General features: G+C 45.5%; 1 protein-coding gene and 1 long non-coding RNA gene across 5 annotated transcripts in view; one reads left to right on the top strand and one right to left on the bottom strand.

Annotated features, from left to right (window-relative positions):
- LOC119383178 (alpha-2C adrenergic receptor) overlaps positions 1–24,399 on the top strand; it is a 313,876-nt gene that overhangs the window by 273,758 nt on the left and 15,719 nt on the right. Inside the window, exon 1 of one of the 3 annotated variants that reach the window (XM_037651214.2) lies at positions 5,598–5,709. The exons of 1 other annotated variant lie outside the window; for it this stretch is intronic. The gene's annotated coding sequence lies outside the window, so the exon portion shown is untranslated. Of the gene's footprint in view, positions 1–5,597; positions 5,710–6,056; positions 6,139–24,399 lie in introns of those variants that run through there. One more of the 3 variants, XM_037651213.2, reaches the window with a different exon arrangement.
- Positions 1–24,399, bottom strand: part of LOC119383179 (uncharacterized) — a 149,225-nt gene that overhangs the window by 111,558 nt on the left and 13,268 nt on the right. The window lies entirely within an intron of this gene.

Raw genomic sequence — 24,399 nt, 5'->3', positions numbered from 1 at the left:
AGACTACGAGGCATAAATACGTGCGCGACTTATGCAGTGTTCAGCAGTTCAAACGCGATAATTGGCCCGCATGGCTGCCGGCGCTCTTTTGCGCCAAAGGTGAGCGCCCGGGATGCCGAGCTAGCCCATGACGGTGTATACAATTAAAGCGACACCTTCGGCCCCGCATTGTGGCAGCGTTTGAAGGCTAGGCGATGACCCAGTGCTCAGCGGTGGTGCAAATAAACCAGGAGCCGCCACGTGGGTCCGACTGTCGAGTTTAATTTCCCGAGATCCGTACACCGACGCATGGAGACGCTGGCATATCTGCGAAAATGTTGGCAATGAAAGAACGGGAACTTGGAAAGTTCCGAGTTCGATGAAGCGCTCACGGTCAGCATTGGGTCGCTGGTGGAATATTTGCCGCAACGTGGCTTGGGGCTACGCCGTCTCTGCTTTGAGGCACTATTTCATTTTGCTCGCTGAGCATATAATAACAATGTGGGAACCAATGCGGGGCTTCTTTTTAAGCGAAACTTTTATAACTCACAGATTTCGGCTTCGCACGCGAAAAAAAAAACCCGGCGCCGGCGAGCGTACAGAAATGCGGCTCGCGAAGGCGCTCAGGTCGCACTGCGTATTTGTATGCGCCGTTTTCCCAATTAAGTGACGCTGTCTCGATCGTGGGCTTGTCGGGAATAAGCCGTTTCTGATACGGCAATCTGATCTCTTATCTAGGTGACTTGTCATTTCACGCTGCCGCATTCCATTGTTGCCTGGATATGGTCGTCGTTGTTGCCTGTAGCAACTGAAGTGTCGCGCTAATAAGCACGCGGATGAAGGCCCGATTCCCGGCATTTAGGAAGAAAACAATTTGGTGGGAGCATTGCGCAATGTGAAAGAAAGAAAGAAAGAAAGAAAGAAAGAAAGAAAGAAAGAAAGAAAGAAAGAAAGAAAGAAAGAAAGAAAGAAAGAAAGAAAGAAAGAAAGAAAGAAAGAAAGAAAGAAAGAAAAAAAACTAATACGTCAGACACGCCGAGATTATTTCGCCCCTCTTTTCACGATAGGGCAACGGCTCCTGACCATTTGTAAATTTCCCCCCTTTTGATAAAACGAACTATGCTGCTGCAAAGACAAGCGTCAGAAATTGCAAGATGAATACACTTGTTTGGGGAAGCATTCAGTGAGTGAGACAGTCGACACAGGCAGCCAGAACCGGCCGCAATATTTGTTTGCTCGATCAAAGTCATTTTTCAGCCTGTGCAAGGAGCGCGCTCACGGGTACAACAATTCGCATTTGAAGCGCATCGATAGCCATTTCCCTATCAAGGCATTCGCGGGCGCTAACCTGACCTGAAGTTCGTGCCTGTAAACGTGATCAGTAGAGTTCCAGTAGCATTAGAACAGAACACGGCGATATTCCGAGAGCTAGATTTTAATGCCACACGAATATGCTAATACGGCGATGAATGTGTAACAACGACCACAAATATCGTGACCATAACGACCAAAGGGAATAAAAACGTACGTGTAAACAATAAGGATAACGACTGCGCCAGGAATAACGAAATCGCTAAGCATGTTCGCTTTTTCCTTCTGGAAGCCTAGCGCACGAAGCGATATGTAACTGTATGCCGTTGATTAGAAATGTCAACTACTCGGAGGCTGACAGTGTCAGGTTATGTGTTGCAGTACTCGAGGCATACAGTGAACAAAGCCTTGAAACCGTTCACTCTGACTAACATTAGAGGTGGCACCAACGTCCGAAGCCATATGAGATGTCCTTTCTATGTGAACTGAATAGCGGCTTCTCTTTCGAAATACGAGCAGTCGAGCTCGGCGCTTTCAGCAATCCCTGTGATGCTCGCGTTTCACTTTTACTGCAAGCGTAAAGCTGAGAACTTGAGCGGCCTAAAATTAGCGACACAGTTGCCCAACTAAGCTATTTGTGCCGACAGCTGTGCATCGGTTCGCACGAATGTGCCGTATTTACGTAGCTATAGTGACAAATATAGAGAACACACATACATACACACACATACATACATACATACATACATACACATACATACATACATACATACATACATACATACATACATACATACATACATACATACATACATACATACATACATACATACATACATACATACATACATACATACTAGACAGACAGACAGACAGACAGACAGACAGACAGACAGACAGACAGACAGACAGACAGACAGACAGACAGATAGATAGATAGATAGATAGATAGATAGATAGATAGATAGATAGATAGATAGATAGATAGATAGATAGATAGATAGATAGATAGATAGATAGATAGATAGATAGATAGATAGATAGATAGATAGATAGATAGATAGATAGATAGATAGATAGATAGATAGATAGATAGATGTGCTTGTGCGTCTTCCAGCAACTCTGCTCGATGTCTTCTCAATATAATATCGGGCGCAATTGAAGCGTTGTCTAACATCAAGCGTCATAAAGTAACGACAGTTCAGCCTATATGTAGATTGCTAGCGCACATATAATTGCCTCACCTTACCTGAGAAAAAGAAAATGAAGTGACTCACCGATTCTGCAACAGCTGCTGGTCGCGTTGTTTTCTTGCTTGGTTTAATCTTCTTTTTCTTGCTTCCTTAGACAATCGACGCTCAGGCCTCAGGCATGAAAGATTGCGAAATTGCGTTCTTTGAGAGGCGAACCTGCGTGAAGCTCATCACGGCCATTTAACGGGACAAGGACGACGCCCTTTGTGACGCGGGTTGTATAACGCTATATTCACAATACATTTTATACGAAAGAATGAACATTTCTGAATTAACTTTCACGTACCTACCTTTCCTGCGTTCATATCGCTTCGCTTTCTGAACCCGCCGCCAGAAAGCAATAACCCCTCTCTGCTCCGAAACTTCCACGCAGCGAAGTGCCGTAAGATGTCAAAATGTCGTCCCGCGTCGCACTGAATACGCGCCTCCTTTCTTTTCAATATTTTGGCGCATTGTTGCCATTTTACTTAATTCCTGATCGCGCAATCCCTTACCTGCATTAGCGCCACGTGAACTTCTTTTTGTTATTCGGGGAGAGGTCCCTAAACCGCTTAGCGACATCCTTGCATTCTCCCTTTTCTAGCCTAGCGCGCCGCAGTGAAAGGGCGTGCATTCAACGGGGCCCTGTCTCGGCGCCGCACCTGACGCAATTATCCCGGGCGCCAACGATAAAGAAATGGCCGCGTGCGCAATGCCTGCTCCCGCTGCGAAGAGTTAATGCCGTTAACCTATCCTCCCTACGCGGCCAACCGGGTCGACAAGTACACTTTTGAACGAAATTCCCAACTCGCCTACATTACATTACGCGAGTTTGTTTCAAATTTACTTGCTCGCGCTGTTTTGTTTGTATATCTTTATAAGTGTTTAACGAAATGGAAATTAACCTAGGAAATAGGCGAAAATGGCGTTCACGTCTCGAAGGTACTGCACGCGAATGTATTAAGGGGGACGATGGAATAAGTCTGCCGTTCTTTTTGTTTTTTTTTCTTTTAATATAAGCACGCCGAAGTTACCAAAGGAGGCCGGAACGTAGCCACGAATTTCCTTCGGGGAGGGAGGGGAGGGGTTATACCACACCTTACGTATGTTCGTGCGTGTGTTTGTATGTGTGCGTATATATATATATATATATATATATATATATATATATATATATATATATATATATATATATATATATATATATGCATGCAAAATTGAAAATTTTCGGGTGCGGGGGGGGGGGAGGTCTGAACCCTCCCAAGCGCCCAGCCTGGCTACGCCAGCGAAAGGAGGCATAGATGCGCGACAATGTACAAGTATAAAAGGCAAATGTATATAGAGGTACGCGTAGCCGTTTTAAATTTATGGGCATTCCGGGAATTCCGCAAGGATACGAAGTTGTTTCCTCAAAGCTGTTTTATAGGTTCGAGCTCTCACCATATGGCGTCGTTTTGGAAGCCATCTTTTCTTTTTACTCGTTCTTCTTTTCCTTTCAGATTTTTTTTACGCGAGGTACGTGCGGCCATGCACCCTAAACAATTTGTCGCCGACTAATTTCGCGCTCGGTGTGACTCGACTGCGCATTCGCAATCGTTCCCGGAGCACGTCGAGAGAGCGTCGGCCCCACGACCTCACCTCGCCGGCCACTTTTGCCGTGTGTAGAACTTTCTTTTTTTACGCTCCGTGAAACTTCGCATGACCTTCTCGATGAATATTGCGAGAGGTCGGCGTCATTTTCTTCATACATGCCGCATCTTGCACCCGCCTATCCCGGATTCCTCGCTTTGTCCTCCTTCTTTCTATGTTTCTTCACTTCGTTTAATGCGCTCTGAATTTGATTTCGCAAGAAAAAGTTCCCAGTCGTTCTTTTTAGTTCTTGTTGTCCTCTTTTACTCCTCTTTATTAGTGTGCTTATTTTTTTCTTTGTTTGCAGCATTTGTAATATTACGAAATTTTTCACACCTGTCAAAATTTGTCCACCTCTACGTGCCGTTCGCGAGGGGACGAGCAGTTCCTATACGCGCCGCTCATACCCTCGCTACACTTCGAAACCAGTCATTTCGAACAATACGTGGTGACTACCGTGCTAGTGAATGATGATCACAATTTCGTCACCATAGCATCTACGAAGGAATGTCAGTCTATAGTATAATGAGTAAATCCCGTTATCTATCTATCTATCTATCTATCTATCTATCTATCTATCTATCTATCTATCTATCTATCTATCTATCTATCTATCTATCTATCTATCTATCTATCTATCTATCTATGTATCTATGTATCTATCTATCTATCTATCTATCTATCTATCTATCTATCTATCTATCTATCTATCTATCTATCTATCTATCTATCTATCTATCTATCTATCTATCTATCTATCTATCTATCTATGTCCGCCACAACTTCCTGCGTTAGGGCTATCATCTTTAAAATTAGCAAACACGCACCTCCACGACAAGTTCAGACTTCATCGGTTTTCTGTCCAGAAATGACAAGCCTCTGTCTATCTATCTACAGAGGTATCATTCTATTGATAAGTGATATCCCAGCATAGCTCTTTGTCTGAAAAAAAAAATAAGTATCTGCTGCAATATCGATATCTGTCTCTTCATCTCTGTCGGTCTGCTTCCGGTTACGTTAGCTTCAAACAAACCTAAGCTTCTCCAAAGCCGCCTTCACCGGTTTTTCTGCCGTTTCTTCGCTGTATGTACTTATTGCACACGCAGCCTCCTCTTTCCGAACAGCGACGCCACATCTTCCCGTCATCTTCTCGCCCCTTCCGCGAAGGCGGCTCGACATACGCGCTCTCTCGCCCATCGAGGTGACGAGCCGGTGGCGAGAGAGGATAACGCTTTCGTAACGCTAAGGCGACTGAGGACGGCGTCGAAAGGAATGTGCATACATACTCGCGCGTGTACCTTGTGTGCACAGCCCCCGTCGTACCTACTGCGTCTGGACCGTGCTATACGGCGGCGACGACTGCGACGGTGTCGAGGTCTCCGTCTCCGGCGAGCGCGAAGATGGTGAGAAAGGAAGGCGAGGAGGTTCCTTTGTCATCGCAGCAGTGAGAAGAAGAACCGTACGCGGACGCGCTCACCCTCTGCTGCAGCACCCGGCACGTTGGTAGGAGAGGCGTCGCAGGCAGGGGCAGTTTTCCCCACTCTCGGCTTGCTATACGGTACGCCCTCTTTTATTTTGATATTTTTTTTTACGTTTCGCGCTCACCCATTTAATTTTGTTACGCTTTCTCGGATTCTTCCTTCGCGCGTTGGAGACGCGGCGCGTCTGAGAGCGCTGCTCGCGACGGTAACTCCCGCGGGAACTCGAGTGCGTTACTTCGGGAAACGCCGCGCGGTGGATCGGTGCGTTTCGTTCTCTCCGTGTGGTCGATCTCCTCCGCGTGTTACACAAGGTGCGAGCGAGATTGAGAGGATCTCCTGGACGGAAACTGAGAGGCGCATTCGCAGTTTGCTTCTTGCGGCGCGCGTTGCTGATTTCACGGAGAACCGTGCTCCTCTATTCAAGAATTTTTTTTTTTTTTTGAGACGTGCATTGCGGTTTCACGGAGTGTCCAGCAAGTTCGCTGCGGAGCTTCGCTCGAAGAAAGGTAGGCCCTCTGACGAAAACAGTGTTTTTTTCTATAATTATGTGCATGCATTTATGTTTCTGGTAAATGCAATAACCGAGAGAGAGAAAGACGTAAATGTTATTGGCTCGTAATGTTAAAACTGTACGTGAGCGCTGTAACCAGAAAACAAGGATAACAAAAACGTGTCTTATCGACCTTCCGTGTATGTTCGTTCATGTTCGAGAAATCTGGCCAGGATATATGGCAAACGGGGATCTCTGTTTTGATCAGTGCCGCCTAAATGCGTGACGAGAAACAAGAAGGGAATTTCCGATATCCGCAACATGTAAGTCGCGCGTGATACCACTGCAAAACGTAAAGCAGTTGCGCTCGTGCCAAAAATTGCGGCGTACGCCGCACAGAGGCGGCACTTTTCCGCATCACACGCGCTGGATTCTTCGGAGTACGGCGTGAAACTGGCAAATATAGGCGGCACATCACCCTTATCACTTCTTCCTGCTTCTCTTAAATCCTTTAAGCCCGAGACTCGTTTCGAACAAACGCAATACGAGGCTTGCGGTCTTGAAACAGCATACGCTGCCGAAAGCGTTCCTATTCGCGGTCCAATAATTCATCGCGCTTGCATATGTACTTCGCGGGAATTCTCATGAAATTGGCACCAATCCCGTATGACTGGCCACACGATACGATTAACGCGGGATTATTGAACTTTTCTTTGGCAAGTTTTAATAGATTGCAGATTACGATATGAATGTGTTGTTGCGCCGCTATATGTACGCACGACATGCTTCTATGCACTGAAGAGGATTTTCGTGCTGTACATCAGAAAACATGAGATTTCGAGGAGTGCTGAGGTCAAAGCTGTTTGCTTGTACACGAGGATGTGAGACGCGTAAGGCAGAAAAAAAACGCTGTTTGACTCCAGGACTTCTACTGTTTTTAATATGTTCTAAAACACATTAAAGATACGGCTTAACAGTAGCATTGCTTAACTGCAGCATTCAGTAACACAGTTCAAATAAAATTATATGTGCTTTTATAGCTCCAGACATGCAGAAGTAGTTTATTTATGTGGATTTCTGTTGGTGCCCCATTGTCTCGCCTACAAGATCGACTGTTTTTCTGGCTGCACAGAGGAAACACTTAAAATACTAGCTGTAATAGTTGCTCAAAATGTTCCAGCCCACACTATGGCCGTTGTTCAAGGTCTCTTCGTATATAACATAGTGGCATGGTTCCTGAATGCATACGATGTCCCATTATCCACATTGCACACAACATAACGGTGTTATGCGTTCATTAAACGTTAAAAGAGACGCAATAGGTTCGAAAGAAAACTCATCAGCAAATTTATCGGAGTCGCGGAGGGCCTTCGGTGTATATCCTATTCTCAAAAGTTGTCTGCGTGGTCGCATTCGTGAAATATGATGATTTTTCGGTCACGACCAACGACACCGACACCGGAATTTCTGCGAAATGAGCTATTTAACGTTATCGCGCTAAATCGAGAAATATGCAAATAAAATACATAATAAGAAACTTCGGTTCGAGTGAGAATCGAACCCAGGCACGTGTCTGCTTGACACGCAGACGCGTGGCAAGCAGGTGTTCTACCACAGAGCCACGCCACTGCTTGAAACTGCTTCGGCAGAAAACATTACATGAATGTCGTGTAGTGGAAGGAGTATCCTTAACGCGTGTAATACTGCGTGGCAGAAGCGTAGAATCGCAACAGGAGGATTTGCGCTGCTGCGACTACGTTTCTTCGTGTTAGAGAATTCGGTACGTTTGGAAGAGTCTAGGTTGTGATCGCCAAGATTCCCAGCTGCGTTCCACTATTCGTGCCTAGCAATGGCTTGTCCAGCATAGCGAGGCCGAACGCAATATTCCATTGCAGCAGAACTACGGTTCCTTTTCTCCTTAATACGTGCCTTCAAGACTGCAGCGTTTGACAGATTGACACGAGATGATTATGTTTTAGTGTGACTTGGTGTAAGTTTACTAGTGTCGTCTGTCACATTTATTATGTTGCGTTTCTCATGAAAAGCAGTAGTTAGGGCCACCCATTGGTACGAACATCTCCTAAGCATCATACATTAACAAGAAACTAAGTTCCGGTTGCTGCAGCGTACCACATTTCGCTACTTCGAGTCAACATTTACAGAAAACTATTAAACGGTATCGGTCCTTAATTAATTACAGCACGTTCGCTTGGCGTACACAGAGCGGGTGCGGGGTGCCGTATTCCGAGAGAGACGCCGAGCGCCCCATAAATTTCTGACCCGCGCTCGTGACCTGAGCACTAACGAAGTGGCGTTTCTCGGGAAGGTTAACTCAAAAAAAAAAAAACTTTTTTACTTTGGAATAGTTACGTGATGACAAGTGTAGGCGTCTCTTGCCTGTCCACCACGGCGCTCGGTTGCTGAGCGAGGTTATATTTGGGAAACCGTGGCAAACTAATAAAACAGCAGCCCATTTCAAAAATTTCTCTTCCAAACCTAGAATTTCAAGAGAAAGCTGTTAGCTTAAATTTACGTAAATTTATGCAGAGGCGCTGATACTTTGTTGAAGCAAAAGTGATTAAAATATGCTTCGTGCATTTTCTTGCGAGTCAGTGCAGGTAGATAAAGGTCAAATGTATATTTATTGTACGTTTAGTCAAACAGTGTGCGTTTCTTCATAAGAATGGAGGAGGAGGAAGGAAATGAAGGAAAGGCAGGGAGGTTAACCAGACGCGCGTCCGGTTTGCTACCCTACGCTGGGGGGAAGGGATGAAGGGATTAAAAGAAAGAAAGAAGAGGGAAGAAGGCACTGTCAGGGTACATATGCACCTGTCCATTGAATGCCTACAAGCGGTCGTTTAAGCCGGTCGATTTTAAAAACAGCAGTAATGCTCGCGCCGTTTTGCTGGCCTGCGATGCCCGTAGGGCCATGATCCGAGGATCTTCTCTCCGGAAAACGGTCTGTCGTCTAACTTGTTCAGCGCATCGCGCAGAACGTTTCGTTCGTTCACGAAACGTCCACAGAAACACAGTAGATGTTCTAACGTTCCGTTGCTATTGCCTCAAAAGTGGGCTGTCTTTTGCGACTCTAAGTTATCCCTTCAGAGTCTGCAATCAGCATTAGGACGAAGGGTACACGAGCAGTTAGTGAACGAAATGAGAGAAGCTCTTCACCAAGCGTTATCGAAGGGACATTACGTTGTGTTCCAATGGCTTTTTTCCAATGTACATTGTGGTGTTGTGGGTAACAACCTCGCTGATAATGCTGCTCGGTCCGCCCACGAGGATGCCCAGACAACCCCAATACCCTTGTCGAGGACAGACGCTGCAAGGGGTCTGCGCTCGTTCGCTGACACCATGACGCAAACTTGGTTGAGTGACCCCAGTGTCTGGAACCGTCGCCTGCATGAACTAGACCCATTGAGAAAGCTCCAAGTTCCATCGCACCTCCCCCGCCGTGATGCTACTTTACTGTGCCGCCTGTGGTTAGGAGTAGCTTTCACGAAGGTGTACTCTTTTCACATAGGTATGGCAGACACCTCTTCATAAGAATAATTTATTCATCGAATAGAAGCTATTGTGCAAGTCAAGTATGTATTTTCCACTGGTATTATAACACTGCTGAAAGCACTACATTGCCAGTGCGAACAGAATGCGGTACGTGGAACAGGCGTTCCTTCAGTTAAGTGGTTGTATCTATTGTCAAACTGTCCTACGAAGTAAAATACGGCCAAAAATTAAGCTGAGTGTAGAGCTTGTTTGAAAGTTAATGTTCGAGTATTTGTTTTTGTTGCTTTTTTCTTTTCGCCGCTGAACAGAACTAATGAATTTGATACGCAGCATTATGACTATTGGAAAATGATTACAAAAAAAAAGAACAGCACATCACTGAAGAAGTGCAACAAGCTGGTCACGGTATAAAAAAAAGAAAGGAGAATACTTCTCGCTGATATTACTGACACTAATATTTCATGCTTTCTATAAACACCCCAGGCACTCTATACCAGGTCATTCTGAGCCCTAAGCAATGCAACCAGCATAAGTTCATTGATGATAACACCTGTATGTGTTCGTGTAAGTGTGAGCCCTCTGGCGACGCATTTCTTGGGGCGTTTTGCTTGTCTTCATTGACACACTTCGATGTTTCATGCTAGAAAAGGAAAACATGGAGGACGCTCGAGCTTCGCCTTCAAGAGTAGAACGCGATAGCGTAATCGGAACGTGTTCGTATCGCCTTCCCAATCGCTAGCCTAGCTTCGGTTCTCGGTGGACACCTCAACCGTGCCGCAAGGCAAGGAACCTCTGTGCGTGTAAATCGGCCCTTTCAAACTATCCTAGAATACCTACTGCAAGTACAGTTGCGTAGTGCCCACCACGACATAATTCTTCCGTTTGCGAGTTGGCGAAGTACCCACTACGCGTCCGTGAGGTAACGCGCGCCCCTGAGCAGCTGCACACGTTGTTGATGCTGTTGTCGATAGTGATAATTAATTATGCCGGTGTGCTCTGTAAATAGTGGGTGCTTAAAACCAACCACGCACTTCACATGTTTTGACGCCTGGTGTGATTGTAGGCTTCTGCCACGCAATATTACATGTGTTAATGACGCTTCTCGCACTATATAATATTAGTATGTTTTTTTGTTTGTTTTTTCGAAGCAATTTCGACCACGGCCGTGGCTCTTTGGTAGAACACCTGCTTGACACGCAGAAGTGCAGGGTTCGATTCTCACTCGAAGCAAAGATTTTCATTTCTTTATTTGCATCTATATTGAATTTGTGTTCACGGCCAACGCTGATTTTTCACTCACAAGCAACGACGCCGAGACCGGAATTTCTGCGAAACGAGCTCTTTAACGCTATCGCGTTAAAATTATTGGGAGGGGGCGGGGGTGTCTCACACTAGGTTTCAGCGGTTTACGGTCTTCCCGAAACAAACCAAGCTCACCAGCGCACAAGGAAAGAAACTCCTTTCGGAGAGTCCTGATTTGAACTTTATATATGACTCTCTTTAAGCAGACAAATTGACTCTCTCTCGCGTCCCACGACTCCCCGACGACAGTATAACGCTCTTCAAAGAGGGTACACGTTGACTCTTTGAAGAGAGTCATATGCGTGGCTAGTGAGGATTCACAAAAAAAGAGTCAAAGTACTATCTCATAAAAGAGTTAAGGAAAGTATCAGAACTTGTCCGTTTCCAGCTCTTTTCACGGCTCCAGCTGTTCCGCGCCTGCCTGCGCTGCGGATGAGATAACAAAGCGGGCGCTATGAATAAATGACACGAACTATCTGCAATGTTATCTGGAGATGCTGTAGCTTCTCTCGATATTGCGCGAGGATCTAGCAGCTGCGTATGCTGCAAGCGCGCTATACATAATAGCCTATACAGCTCCGGCTTTGTGTTACGTATACGGCCTCCATTCGTCCGAATGTACTACAAGTCCTAGATATTGATTTGCCTCCTTCATTCTGGTCGGCTTCTCGAGCAAAAGTCGGCTATCGAAAACGACCGTTGCGAAACCGTGCTCTCGCGGGCCAACAGAAAAAAAACAACCCTCGATTCTATGCTTCTGGCGATGCGATAAAGCTTGATGCGTAAAGGCATGCGATACTGCGTGTGCTGTGCTCGGATGACCAATATACACTATGTATTATGCCAACCCAATGATAGACAGCTGCGGATCTTCGTAATAGCGTCCCATCTATCACAGAATGCCAGTTATTACCTTCTTGCGTCAGCGAGTTTTAGGCAATATGGGGCGAACTCAAACTTGCGGCGGACAGCTAAAAGACGACTCACGCTTCTTGCAGCTGAAACACTCACCCTAGAATAATTTGAATATGTCGAAATGAAATCTTCTCTGAAGTTCTTAGCGTTTATGTTTGCCCTTAGAAGTTGTTTCATCTCCCACTTCCATTCCTATTGGCAGGTTTGAGAGGCTTTCGTAAGCTCTTTCTTTCTATATTTTTTTAGTAGGCAGCTTCGTGTTCTTGGCTGCACTTTTAAGATAGCAGAATCTCTAATGACAGAATTTTCAATTTTCTCGCCCTTCGTAGACTACGACGATAACTAAACCGTGCAGGGCTATAAAAACCCGCCACGGTGGTCTAATGGTTATGGCGCTCGACTGCTGACCCGAAGGTCGCGGGATCAAGTCCAGGCCGCGGCGGCTACATTTTCGATGGAGGTGAAAATGTCTGAGGCCCGTGTACTTAGATTTAGGTGCACGTTAAAGGACACAGGGTGGTCAAAATTTCCCGCGCCCTCCACTGCGGCGGCTCTCATAATCATATCGTGGTTTTGCGACGTTAAATCCCAACAAGTATTATTAGAGCCATGAAAATTAACATGTTTGTCTTGGAACAAAAGGAAGCATATAAAATTGCCTAAGTTTCCTTAGATCAGCCGAAGCGCTAACTCTCGGGCAGAATGTTCCAGCTTGTTCATTTTAGATGGAGTGTTGATAGCGACTCCCAACTAAGAAGTACGGCTTCTACATATGCAGCTGGTAGTCAGGTAAGAGGCTGCCGAAATTCTAAACAAAAATACGGTATCAGTGTTTAGCGCTTACCTAGAGTTCGTGCGTAACAATATTTTACATATGTAGACTTCTATCTATCTTACGTTGTTGTAGTAAGTACACTCATATATTGAACCGGTGGTTTCGTGCAAATGCGGTGAAGGATGTCAGAAAAACGCTGCTCCATTTCTTGAGATGCACTTTTTGGGGAGTCGGGCGTTTCTAGGTTGACCGTATGGCCTTTCCCTTGTTAATTACTCTATCTACCCTTTTTTTACTGTAAATTACCCCGATGTTGCCCTTACACGCCAACTAAAATATCTTCGCCACGAAGTCGCTCGCGTATATCGTATAACTTGATTAAAAAAATATTAGCATAAGTTTAGACGAGTTTGCATCTCAAAAATGTGCGAAAGTGCATTCAAGGCCAGTTATATCTTAGAAAAGTAGCAAAGAGCGACATTAAGTATTTTGATTTCAACGACGAAAAACTAGTAACTAATGCATCTTAAAATGCATGTATTTAGAGTACGCACAGTAATACAATTTTTTTGTTTCTTTCCTTCTTTGTTTGTTTGTTTGTTCGTTCGTTCTTTTGTTTGTTTGTTTGTTTGTTTGTTTGTTTGTTTGTTTGTTTGTTTGTTTGTTTGTTTGTTTGTTTGTTTGTTTGTTTGTTTGTTTGTTTGTTTGTTTGTTTGCTTGTTTGTTTGTTTGTTACTTGAAGTTCTGGCTTGCAAGCAGTAGTGTGTACATGACGGGATCAGACCCGTTTAAGTAGACTAAAGACTACAACCGGTCTCGTCTCGCCTTTTCTATGTTAATCTAATAAGGTTTGCCTCACCTCAGAAAGAAAATGGTTTTCATATTTCATAATATCAAGTACTTCCAGCTTGAATATCATGCCTTATCAGGAGCGGGTATTAAATATAACATTCAGCAGTAGTGTAACATGCACTTTGCAAGAAAAGAATGAAGGGATATCATCAGAAAAGGCGCGCTCGAAACTCAACGCGTAACACGTACACGCCTTGACAGTTATGTTATACGCTGTGAGGAATGCACGTGGTGGATGCAGATATCGGCAGCACGACTGGTGCAGTATGCATAAATTATCGAGTCAAGTAACGTATTTCCGCTTTCTAAAAACGCTAATCGCTGTAGCATTAAAAGTCAAACAACATTAGTAAACTGAAAGTACGTGAGTGATTGTTTGGTTTATGAAGTTTAACATACCAAGGCGACTAAAGCTACGAGAGACGCCGTAGCGGAGTGCTCCGGGAAATTTCGACAACCTAAGGTTCTTTAACGTGCACTGAAATCGCACAGTGCACGGGCCTCCAGAATTTAGCCTCCATAGAAAAATGTGACCACCGCGATCGGGATTGAACCCCCGTCTTTCGGGTCAGCAGCCGAGATTCGTAACCACACAGGGCCACCGCGGCGGTTCCATTACAGGAATGGACAGCGCAAGTATAATAAACAAAACGAAGAGAAAGCGAAGAAAGTTATTCACGCTTCCCCTGCGAAGATGCGTAGCATGCCATTTCTAACAAAGCACGCAGATATCTTTAATATTTTTTCCATACAAATTGCTCGCTACATTCTACGACATCGCAACGCCAGCGCTACTTAATATGATTGTATTTACCTGCATAAACAGCGTAGCGTGCCGCACGCTACGATGATAAGTGCATACACCGTTTCTCAAATGCCAACTTCCCGCGTGCAGTGCGTGCGACTTGACCGATATGGACAGTTTATTTATTTATTTATTTATTTATTTATTTATTTATTTATTTATTTATTTATTTATTTATTTATTTATTTATTTCGTGTATGTTTATTTGACTACGTCCTTTCTGGGCCAAGTGCTCGAGTCGACAAGTCGGCATCCGGCCTTCTGCAAACTTATCTTTCCAATGCTACATAAAGGTAGACGATCTTCCTCGCACCAAGCTTCGCGCCGTACGTGGGACCTCTTGAGTGTTATTTCTCGGTGCCCGGCGGTCTCTCCGATGTACTCACCTCTAGTAAGTGCGCATTTCCTCCAACGCGATAATAAAAGAACGAAAGAAAAGCGAAAAAGGCACGCGCTAGCACTCCGGATTCGAGGTGAGATGACGCGGCCGTCTCTCGTTCTGGGTGTAAGTGCTGCGTGCCATAGCGCCTTCGCTGAAAAGCTATAGCTTCCGTAAGCGATATGGCACTCGCTGCGATCAAAAACATGGATAGCGAAAGGCAAAGAGATAAAGACGAAACGGAGAAGTCGTTAATGAACTACATGAAAAAGAAAAAGAAAAAAAAGACTTCGTACACTATCTCCAGATGTTATGTAAAAAAACAAGATATGCAAATTAGATGCAACCTTTGCTAACCTACCTATGCCTTTTCTTTGCGCTTCTCTTTCTCGGTTCATAAATTTTTTGAGGCCTGTTTTCCGCGAAATAATGCGAGTTCGTTCGTTGTTAAGGTTTTTAAAACTTGATAGTATGGTGACCTTCGCTGCATCTTAGACTTCGGTGCGAGTGAGCATTCCTCAATACGAGCGTCATCGCGGGGCAGCGGGCTGTTGACTTGCGAGTTTGAACTTCAGCTGCGTCAGAAACACCGGCCTAAAAACGTCATGCGAATGACCCCACGACTGCGAATTCATCTTCGCGGCTTTGTCAATTAGCTATATGTTCCCTGTCCGCGACTCAGCTTCTTGAAAGTGTCCATTAAAGCTGCGTTGAAACGCGTACGGACAATGACCAACGAATGGACAATGTTCTAAAAACAGACTACTGCAGGGTCGCATGTGCAGTATTTGTGCTTTTCTCCGGCATACACTCGAAAATATCACATGGCGTTGCCCGCAAGGATGTTTCTCGTCTTCTCGCGTTTTTTTTTTTTTTACACACTCACTTACTATATACGCGGAGCCCTCCACTAGTTCTGGCACCTAAAACCCCAGATATTTTTTTTTTCAAATTTTGTTGCATCAAGACGGTTCGAACTAGTAAATTGGATATTACTACCTGCTTTGATATATATAATCGCCGCGTAAAACGATTAGCACAAGCGACCATTGGCCGGAACGGTCGCTGTACTAATATTTTTGTGCGGTGACTAATATACAGATTAACGTATTTTGTATCAGTACGTTGTCTTTTCAATATATTACTGCATCTGTGCACCGCTAGTATGTATTTATTCTCTAATAATATTCATATCTAAACTTCATATTGGAATTACATCTCATATTTCTGCTATAAAGATGTTTAAAATTTATGTTTTAGATATCTAACATTTTATGCATATATTTATTATTATAGTTATATTTCAAGCGCCGGTCGTGTTTTCAACTTTTGTGTGTATATATGTGTGTGTGTATTGCGCCTTGTTTAACACCCTCGTACGAGGGCCCTTGGCTGCATTGTGAGTAAAATGATAGCTTCAGCTATGCAGGCCTACTTGAGAAGACAGGCTGTTTTCAAAGTTCGAGCCTCAAAAGCATTCAGTAAATAGAGCACCAGCATATTACTTGCTTCCACGAAGACCCGGAGGCATGAAACGATTAATCGCGATCCCTCAACGACACCACGCTTAATAGTTGGTCAAAATTGTGTTTGCCTGCTCGTCCTTCTCAAAGAACTCAAGAGACTATACTTTGCAACACGCCACGAGCTCAGCTCGATCTGCCTGCTTGAGAACAACATTGGTTACGAGCCTGAGGAAAATAAACCACGTAAACGAGGGCAGGGCACTTAGTAGATTTCCACATCAGTAAACGATCGGTACGCTGAGTCCTGTATGTGTCGGCGAACATGCTTGCCGAAGGAATATTTTTTTTAAAACGCTCTTCCGGGTTGGTGCATGCACGCGGAGAAGTAAACACCGGAAGACAAGGATCAGCAGGGGAGGCTGGAACATCTCCCTTTCGGCGGCGCCGCTGTTTTCAACAAATAGCGCCTCGTACGACGATGCGAAGCAGAGACCAAACCAGCTTATTTACCGTCAGCCATGTTGTCATGACGACGTAGTTATGCGAGGTTCCCGTGGTGGTTTCGAAAGTGGCGCCGCGATTGAAGGAATGCATGTGTGTGCATAGGGGTGCGCACGTGGGGCCTGGGGCCCTAATCACCTAAGAGGGGGGGCGCAAAGTCAGCCCTACACATTGACATTATAGGGAGGGGGGGGCGCTGTGACTCGGAGGGGGGCGCAATGTAAGCACCATACATTGACGTAATCGGGAGGGGGGGGGGGCTGCGACGAACCTTTGCCCCCCTCCACCCCCCTTTAGTGGAACCCTGCGCACGCCTATGTGTGTGTGCACTCTAAATGCTGCGCGCCTCCGGCACGGTAGGGCTGTTGGGAAAGGACTTCCTTTATTTGTTTATCTTATTTGACCACACTAGTATCAGCTTCTTGCGGGTCCTTGATAGGTGTTGTTTGCGTGTGCGCCGTAATACTTGTATATCTTAATATTTCATTTTTTGAGGTGTACAGCGAGTACCAAGAGTGGCGCAATTCAACAGAAACGGTATAGTACTTGTTTCTGTTATGAGCATGGGCAACATGGGAAACATACGGGAAGAAATGGGTGGGTTAGTAGCAATGTGTAGAACTATTTAATAACAGCATACAACGATCACGATAGCATACTCATTGAGATGGTTTATCATGTGACAGTAAAAAAATATATATAACGTACAACAACATTACGCGTTACAACAATGCAGCATTTTGGAGAACCCATGGGTAGTTAATCGGTTTGCTGCACAAACGTGAGGCCAGCTTTTAAAACCATGGCAGTCGGACGAGACGAAAGGCAGTTTCTATATAATAAGAAAGACACTCTCGACTATGAGAAAGAAACTGAGTTAGCATTAGCATAAAAAAAACTCTTTACCCGAGCATTGTTCGTAAAGGTACAGTTAAGTCAGTCAAGATTATGGGCATCTTAATCTGGCCACTGTTCTCGAGTACTCGCGCTAACCCTGCGTTCCTACAATTTTAGTCCACTTCCGGTTCATTAGACAGCACAAAGAGCACCTTTATCAGTCCTTACTTAAACTGAGCTTTTACTCACAAAGAGCTCTCACGCTCAAGTCATCCGCAAGGGTCTTGTCTATAGCCAGTCTTAATTCGGAACATGCCATTAGCCAATACGGCTAGCGGACGTCAAAGAGTGCTTCGAACGACCGGCTTTCTAACCGTCGGTTCACAACTCCTATAACTTCGATCTTACATTCTTTCATTCTCTTTCCCCGTGACGCTCAGCCGTGCTTCCTTTCGGGCTGCACAAGTTAGCTGCATCTTTCTTCTCCTACAATAACTCCTTCCCCAATAAAGAGACCTCGTTTAAAGGGTACGCAGGTAGCGCGAAGGAAGACCGTAATGCACGCAGTCTTACATGTAATCGTCTCACGCGCAAACGCACACGAGATAGCGGAGCGAAACGCGCAAAAAAAATCTCGATGCAAGAAGGCCGTGGAAGCAACGGGCGTAGTCCTATAGGCCGGAACAGCGACCGAGTTTGGGGAGCCACCGTCGGATGAGGGGGGTGCTGCGATGGATGCTTCCCATACAGCTGTCACGCCTTGTTTTCCGTAGCCGTGACGAATAGCGCTGCTGGAGCACCGCTCGCAAGGGCAACGAAGAAGAACAGCACGAGGCGAAAGAGTGAACGAGGCCCTCGTCGGTCGGCCACACAGCAGTACGTGCGTGTGTAAGCGCAGCACTCCCTTGTATAGTATATACCGAGGGACCCAAATGGACCGGTACAGGCACTCGTGTTTGTGCGTGCGTGTGCGTTGGGCGTCTCTCTGCGTCGAAGACGCGGCGGTTGTCTATTACGGCACGCCGCTCAGGCGAGCGCCAAGTCTCTGGCGGGAAAAGAACAATGGACCCCGAATGCGGGTACAGTTGTATGTTTTTCCGCAGAGCGCGTACGTAACAGGAACTACGGGCTTAAGCAACGCGCGCAGTCGATCGTCGATCGAGCCTCCCGTGAAATAAGCGGAAACTACGGAAATGCGTTTCTGGAGGTATTTTCGGTGTGGGCGTTGCCCCGCTGTACGAAAAGGCGTGTCCGTTTTAGGATAGCGCGATGCACCGTTATCGCAGACGAAATTAGTATAACCACGGCGTGTCCTTGATTTAGCGGAAAACAAATATCGGACGCGATGTGCTGTGTCGCCATCGGGGCGATAAAGGCGTGGCCCGCGCTGGAAATTTGTCTCAAATGCATGCATGCCACGCGATTTGCGCTTTGGATGAAAATACAGATGGGCTGAAAACGATGTCCTCACACCATAGCCCTACCGAGAGTATATAGCAACATTTGTGTCGCGTCAGTACATATGCGAGCCACCAAAATGCGCAGCAGTCCGTTCCGGTCGTTATTCTTTGTAAAACGGCGTCTTGCGCAACTCAGTGATATTCGTGAGGATCACGACTAGAGCCCTGAAGGAAGTTTGGGAACTTCGAGGGAAGTCTGTGAAAATTAGAGTGCTTTTGCCGTTGAGTAACGACTCGTGAGCCTGGGCACGTACTCGCAAAATTACTTACGCTGGATTTGTTCTTGCGAAAAACTTGCGAGTCATTCCCCTCTGCGAAGGTGGCTGACAAGCGAAGCCAGTGAGTAAACGGCACAGAGGTGACACGGTGGAGGCCAGTTTGGTATCGAAGGCCAGGTTGTGAACGTGCCCATCAGCGTTCAAATTACTGTGCGTAGTCTCCCGCGACACATGCACGACGACACCGCCATCGGGGTTATGAGTAGGCTTCACTGCAATATACAACGTGGGAAAGCCAACTTACAAAGACCAAGGTTGTGCCCATCCCCTTAAAGTTGACTTTACTTCTCTAAACACCAATCCATCGTTAGAAGGACATATTTCCAAGAAAAATATAAGCTGTCTTATATCAAAATATTAAGGTCCTTCACTTTTTTTGCTATTATTTTGCTGTATTAATTGTTTACTGTTGCCCCGAGGCGCCCTCCGGTACCGTTGACGTTCCCGTTTATGTTCCCTTCGTCTTTTCTCCTAGGCACGTTTCTCTTAGAGAGTCCGAACTACGGCGGCATACAATACGAGGCATTCGTATGGTTCAGACATACTTACATTTTGCAAGCCTGGATGTATAGCCTAGTCGCCAATGCCGCTGCCATGAAATGAAACACCTCAGCATTCTCGTCTATACTTATTAGAGCACTGCACGGGCCTTGATTCTCGGCCCGGGCCCGGCCCGAGCCCGGGACTCCTTCACATTTACCCGCCCGAGCCCGGCCCGGTGACTCAAAGCGAGGCCCGGGCCCGGCCCGAACCCGAGAAACAATTTCGCCTACCCGGCCCGGCCCGGCCCGACCACAGATCGGGCCCGACAGGGGCCCGAGCCAATAGTGCTGTTGCCCGAACGTAGAATCGACCGCAAAGCGCTTTTTTTTTTTCGAGAGTTTGCCCAACGGCTTTAAGCGCTTTAAGTGGCAAATGTCTACGCCTGCTTGGCGCATGCTTCCCTCGCAAGTATACTTTAACGTCCGGTACTTTCTTATAAAAAGGGGCTGGCTCACCGTGGAAACAGTTGAGCGGACATACTGGGCACGATGAACGTTTGTTTGGCAGTGGTATACTGCACCTAATTTTCTGGGAATACAATCGGGATCATCAAGAGCATTTTGTAGCAGATATTGCAGAAAGAAAAGTTATTTTCTGCATGAGTTCTGTTTTGATAAAGAGCGCAGTAAAAACAGAGGGGACTGAGAACAGAACGCTCTCTTCGCTTTGTTTTTATTGCGCTCTCTACTGAAGTTTAAGTGGACACGAAAGTGAAACGATCAATCAGTTTAGATTGATAAATTGTACTGTGAGAAATGTAATGTCGTTCGTTTCAACAACACAGATGCATTATTGAAGGAGAAAATTAAGGTCAAGGTTGGATTTTTAAATTTCGGGCCAACATCTCCACGCGTGACAACACGGATTTCAAAGCGGATTTTTCGCATTTTGGCGACTTCGGCTTGTCGAAATTTCCTGAAACTTCTTATGTTAAGTCTATGGCCCCCTCGGAAGACAATGCACTTCATTTTTACCGATTAGGAACTGCGTAGGACCTAGCAGACGCCGTCAAAATCTATGACGCGTTTGAGGCTGGAATTTCAAGGTGGCGTCACCAGCCGTAATTTCTTTTTGCGCGTTTTCTCGCTTCCCATGCGTCTTCTCGCGGCAGGCGTGGTGATTTTGGAATTGTGAAAGAGTAGTTTACTAATACGACATAAATCGTTTTTCTCTTTAGTGTCCCATTAAAGCGTGCCATAACGACAAAGCCAACCATGCACCCTTCTGGATATGTAGCACATATATCTTCATCATAGTAGCACTTTGCCACATCAAGAGAAATGGAGGAAAAAAGCCAAATTTATTACACTTGTTGTAAATACACTAACATGAATAAAAATTATACCGAACCGCGTGCACCACGTGCACTTTGCAAATAAGTGTAAGAAGCCGAATGGAAAAAAGGAAACCAATTGTCATAGCATTCCTTTCATATATCACACCACTCCTATTATATACAGTCTAAGTTTTTGTGGTATAGTTTATAGTTTATTTGTTGGCATGTTATTGTACAAAAAATAAAATTAAGAGATTCCATTATAAGCACAATATGCGCCGTTGCATCACATGTCCTACCTCCCTAAAGTTTTTTGCACTGCTTGCGCTAGCCAAAGGGGCGCACATCTGCCTTGCTAAATGTGAAGGCGTCCGCAGTCGTAGTTCTTAACTTCCACCACTGGAGCAAATTTAGTATTATTTTTGGACCTCTGCAGAATGAAAATAGCTGTCAAGCTGACCCCTTCATTTCTCTCGTTCCTGAAAATTGTGCCACTATTTAATATAATCTATAAATGCCTCTCATGGCTTCTCCTTGCAGTTTTCAGCAGGGTTTGTTATGCACGGCTGCACAGATTGCTTTTTTTTATATTATAACGGTCGATGCCTTCCTAAGGATGTTGCACTGGTAGAAGATGGTCTACGTTGGTAAGACTACATTGGTAGGACTCGCATGGACGAAGTGATTGCGATCTATTTTCGGGGTTCTTTCCAGTTGGGTAATAAAGGTGCGAATAAGATTCTCGACCAATGGCGTAGCCAGAGGGTGGCACACCGGGCCCGTGCCCCCCCCCCCATCCCCCCCCTTTCGAAATTTGTTTTGGCCATGGCATACACACCACAAAATGACATTCGACCTCGTCTGCCTGCCAGGAGGTGCACCTCCCCCCCCCCCCCTCCCCGCAAAAAATTTCTGGCTACACCCCTGTTCTCGAAGATTACTCATTGGATGCATATTAGTGGAGGTAAGAAGACATCACCCGGCATAAAATTCGTGATTCTTATTTCAAGCCAGATATTCCGTCAAGCTAATATACCTTGCCTTTAAACAATAATATACATATTTAATGGACTTATGTTATTCGTGCACATTCCAACGCTGTTGCGAATGTATCATGTAGCTCTCGCACTATATAGTGCAGGGGTCTCAAACACGCGGCCCGCGATCCTCTCGCTAGCGGCCTGCGGCCCGCACATAATAATATCTTGGGTTTAACGTCCCAAAACAACGATATGATTATAAAACGCCGTAGTGGAGGGCTGCGGAAATTTCGACCCCCTGGGGTTCTTTAACGTGCACCTAAATTTAAGTACACGTGCCTCAAACATTTTCGCCTCCACCGAAAATGCAGCCGCCGCGGCCGGGATTCGATCCCGCGACCTTCGGGTCAGCAGTCGAGCGCCATAACCACTAGACCACCGTGGCGGGGCCCGCACATGACTGTCTTTGTCACATTTTTCTTTATTTTCTTTATAAGTACGTTTTTGTGCTACACAGGCACGACAGGTCTAAAATATTTTTTTCGCGAGGCATCGCCTGCATCTGCCATGCGTCGATACATAACCGTGAAACAAAACTCAGTATTGCAGAATTGGCTTCCAGATTTTAGTCATTTTGGAGGTAGGTATCGATATGTTGGTGGAAACTTGCCACCAGATACCCTTCAGAAATGACTTATGTATGAAATATAAAAAAGGTCTTTAAAATGGTAACGTAAGCTGGCATCTGGTACAACGTATTCCTCCCTCACCCTCCACTCCTACCTTCGTGACCGTCCTGGCCCTTGCGGAAGTAAATTTTCGTGAACGCGGCCTGTTAGATGAGGCGAGTTTGAGACCCCTGATGAGGCGGAGCAAGACGAACGCTCAGATGTTAACAATGTGGGCACACAAAGCAGGCTGTGCATGTCCATCTCGCGTCACGTGACCTCTGGAAGCCTAGACGGAGCCACGGAAAGAAAATGTCGTTATAGGGTTTTTTTTTACAACGAGATTCCGTGCAGTCTTTTCTTTTTAGTGGAGGGCTGGAACTTGCAAGAACGTTTCGCTGCCTTGGAGCTCCGTGATTGAACTTGCGATGATAAGTTATAGGTATAAATTTATTATACTATATTTATTACTGCGATTAGATAATAATATTTAGGATATAAAATAATAACGAATGCAAACGAATGTATTTGTATATAACACATGCAATTTATCACTTGTATTTCAATTCTAAATAAATAAATAAAAATAAACAAATGAAGCACGGAATAGCGAGATGTTAACTATATGGGCGCCTGGTCTATTTTCTTTTAGCTCGCCCGTTTCCGATAAATCAAGTGGCCCCATATGCAGCAAGCAAAAGAAGATCAGTGCTTGTCGCTCATCAAACTTCTCCAAGTAGCTTGCTCCACATAAAAAAAAAGAATTGTTTTATCGAGATAAAATGTGAAACCTATATGTACGCGCTAAGTATGAGGAACACACTTCGAGGGACACTAAAGAAAAAAAAAAACAATTCTTCTATTATCAGTAAATTACTCTTAAAATTCCATAATCACCATGCTCGCCGCGACAAGTCTTTGTAAGCGAGAAAACGCGCAAAAAGCAAATGCGGGTGCCGACGCCACCTTGAAAATAGTGCAACAAACACGGCGTCTACTAGGATCTACGTGGTTTCTAATCGGTAAAAATTAAGTACATTGACCTCTGAGAGGGCCATAGACCTAACATACCAAGTTTCAAGAAGTTTCGTTGATTGAATGTCCCCAAGATACGAGAAATACAGTTTGAAATCAATTACGTCACGCGCGGAGATTTAGGCGCGAAACTTAAAAATGGAACCTTGCCCTTGATTTTCTCCTTATAATGGTGAAACTAACTACATTCGAGTTCTCAGAGTACACTTTATCAGTCTTAACCGATTCATTGTATCACTTTAGTGTCCCTTTAAAAACTGAGGAATGTCCGAGCCCGGCCCGACCCGAGCCCGCCACCTCAAACCCGGGCCCGGCCCTAAGCCCGGAGCTTCAGACCCGAGCCCGGCCCGGGCCCGCCGTGAAAGCTACTTTACCCGGCCCGGCCCGGCCCACGGGCCGGGCCGGGCCCGGGTTTTCGGGTAGGCCCGAGCCCGTGCAGTGCTCTAATACTTATATTTAGATACACGTTGAAGCACAAAATGCGGTCACATGAATACGGTGTCAATGCGCCTCATTTTCAAAACATGGCTGCGGACGAGCACGCAAAACACGAGAAAGCTATTTTCGGCACACTCATCAAACTGCGCGCAGGCCACTCAATCTATGTACTACGTAGATGAATTGCGAGGGATTCTTCATACGTTCTGTCCTGCTTTCGCCCCCGCTCTGACGGAACGCGGTTTCTCCTCGTTTGC

Source organism: Rhipicephalus sanguineus, chromosome 2, assembly GCF_013339695.2.
Source record: "Rhipicephalus sanguineus isolate Rsan-2018 chromosome 2, BIME_Rsan_1.4, whole genome shotgun sequence".
NCBI lineage: Eukaryota > Metazoa > Arthropoda > Arachnida > Ixodida > Ixodidae > Rhipicephalus > Rhipicephalus sanguineus.
This window is presented reverse-complemented; position numbering and strand designations above follow the sequence as displayed.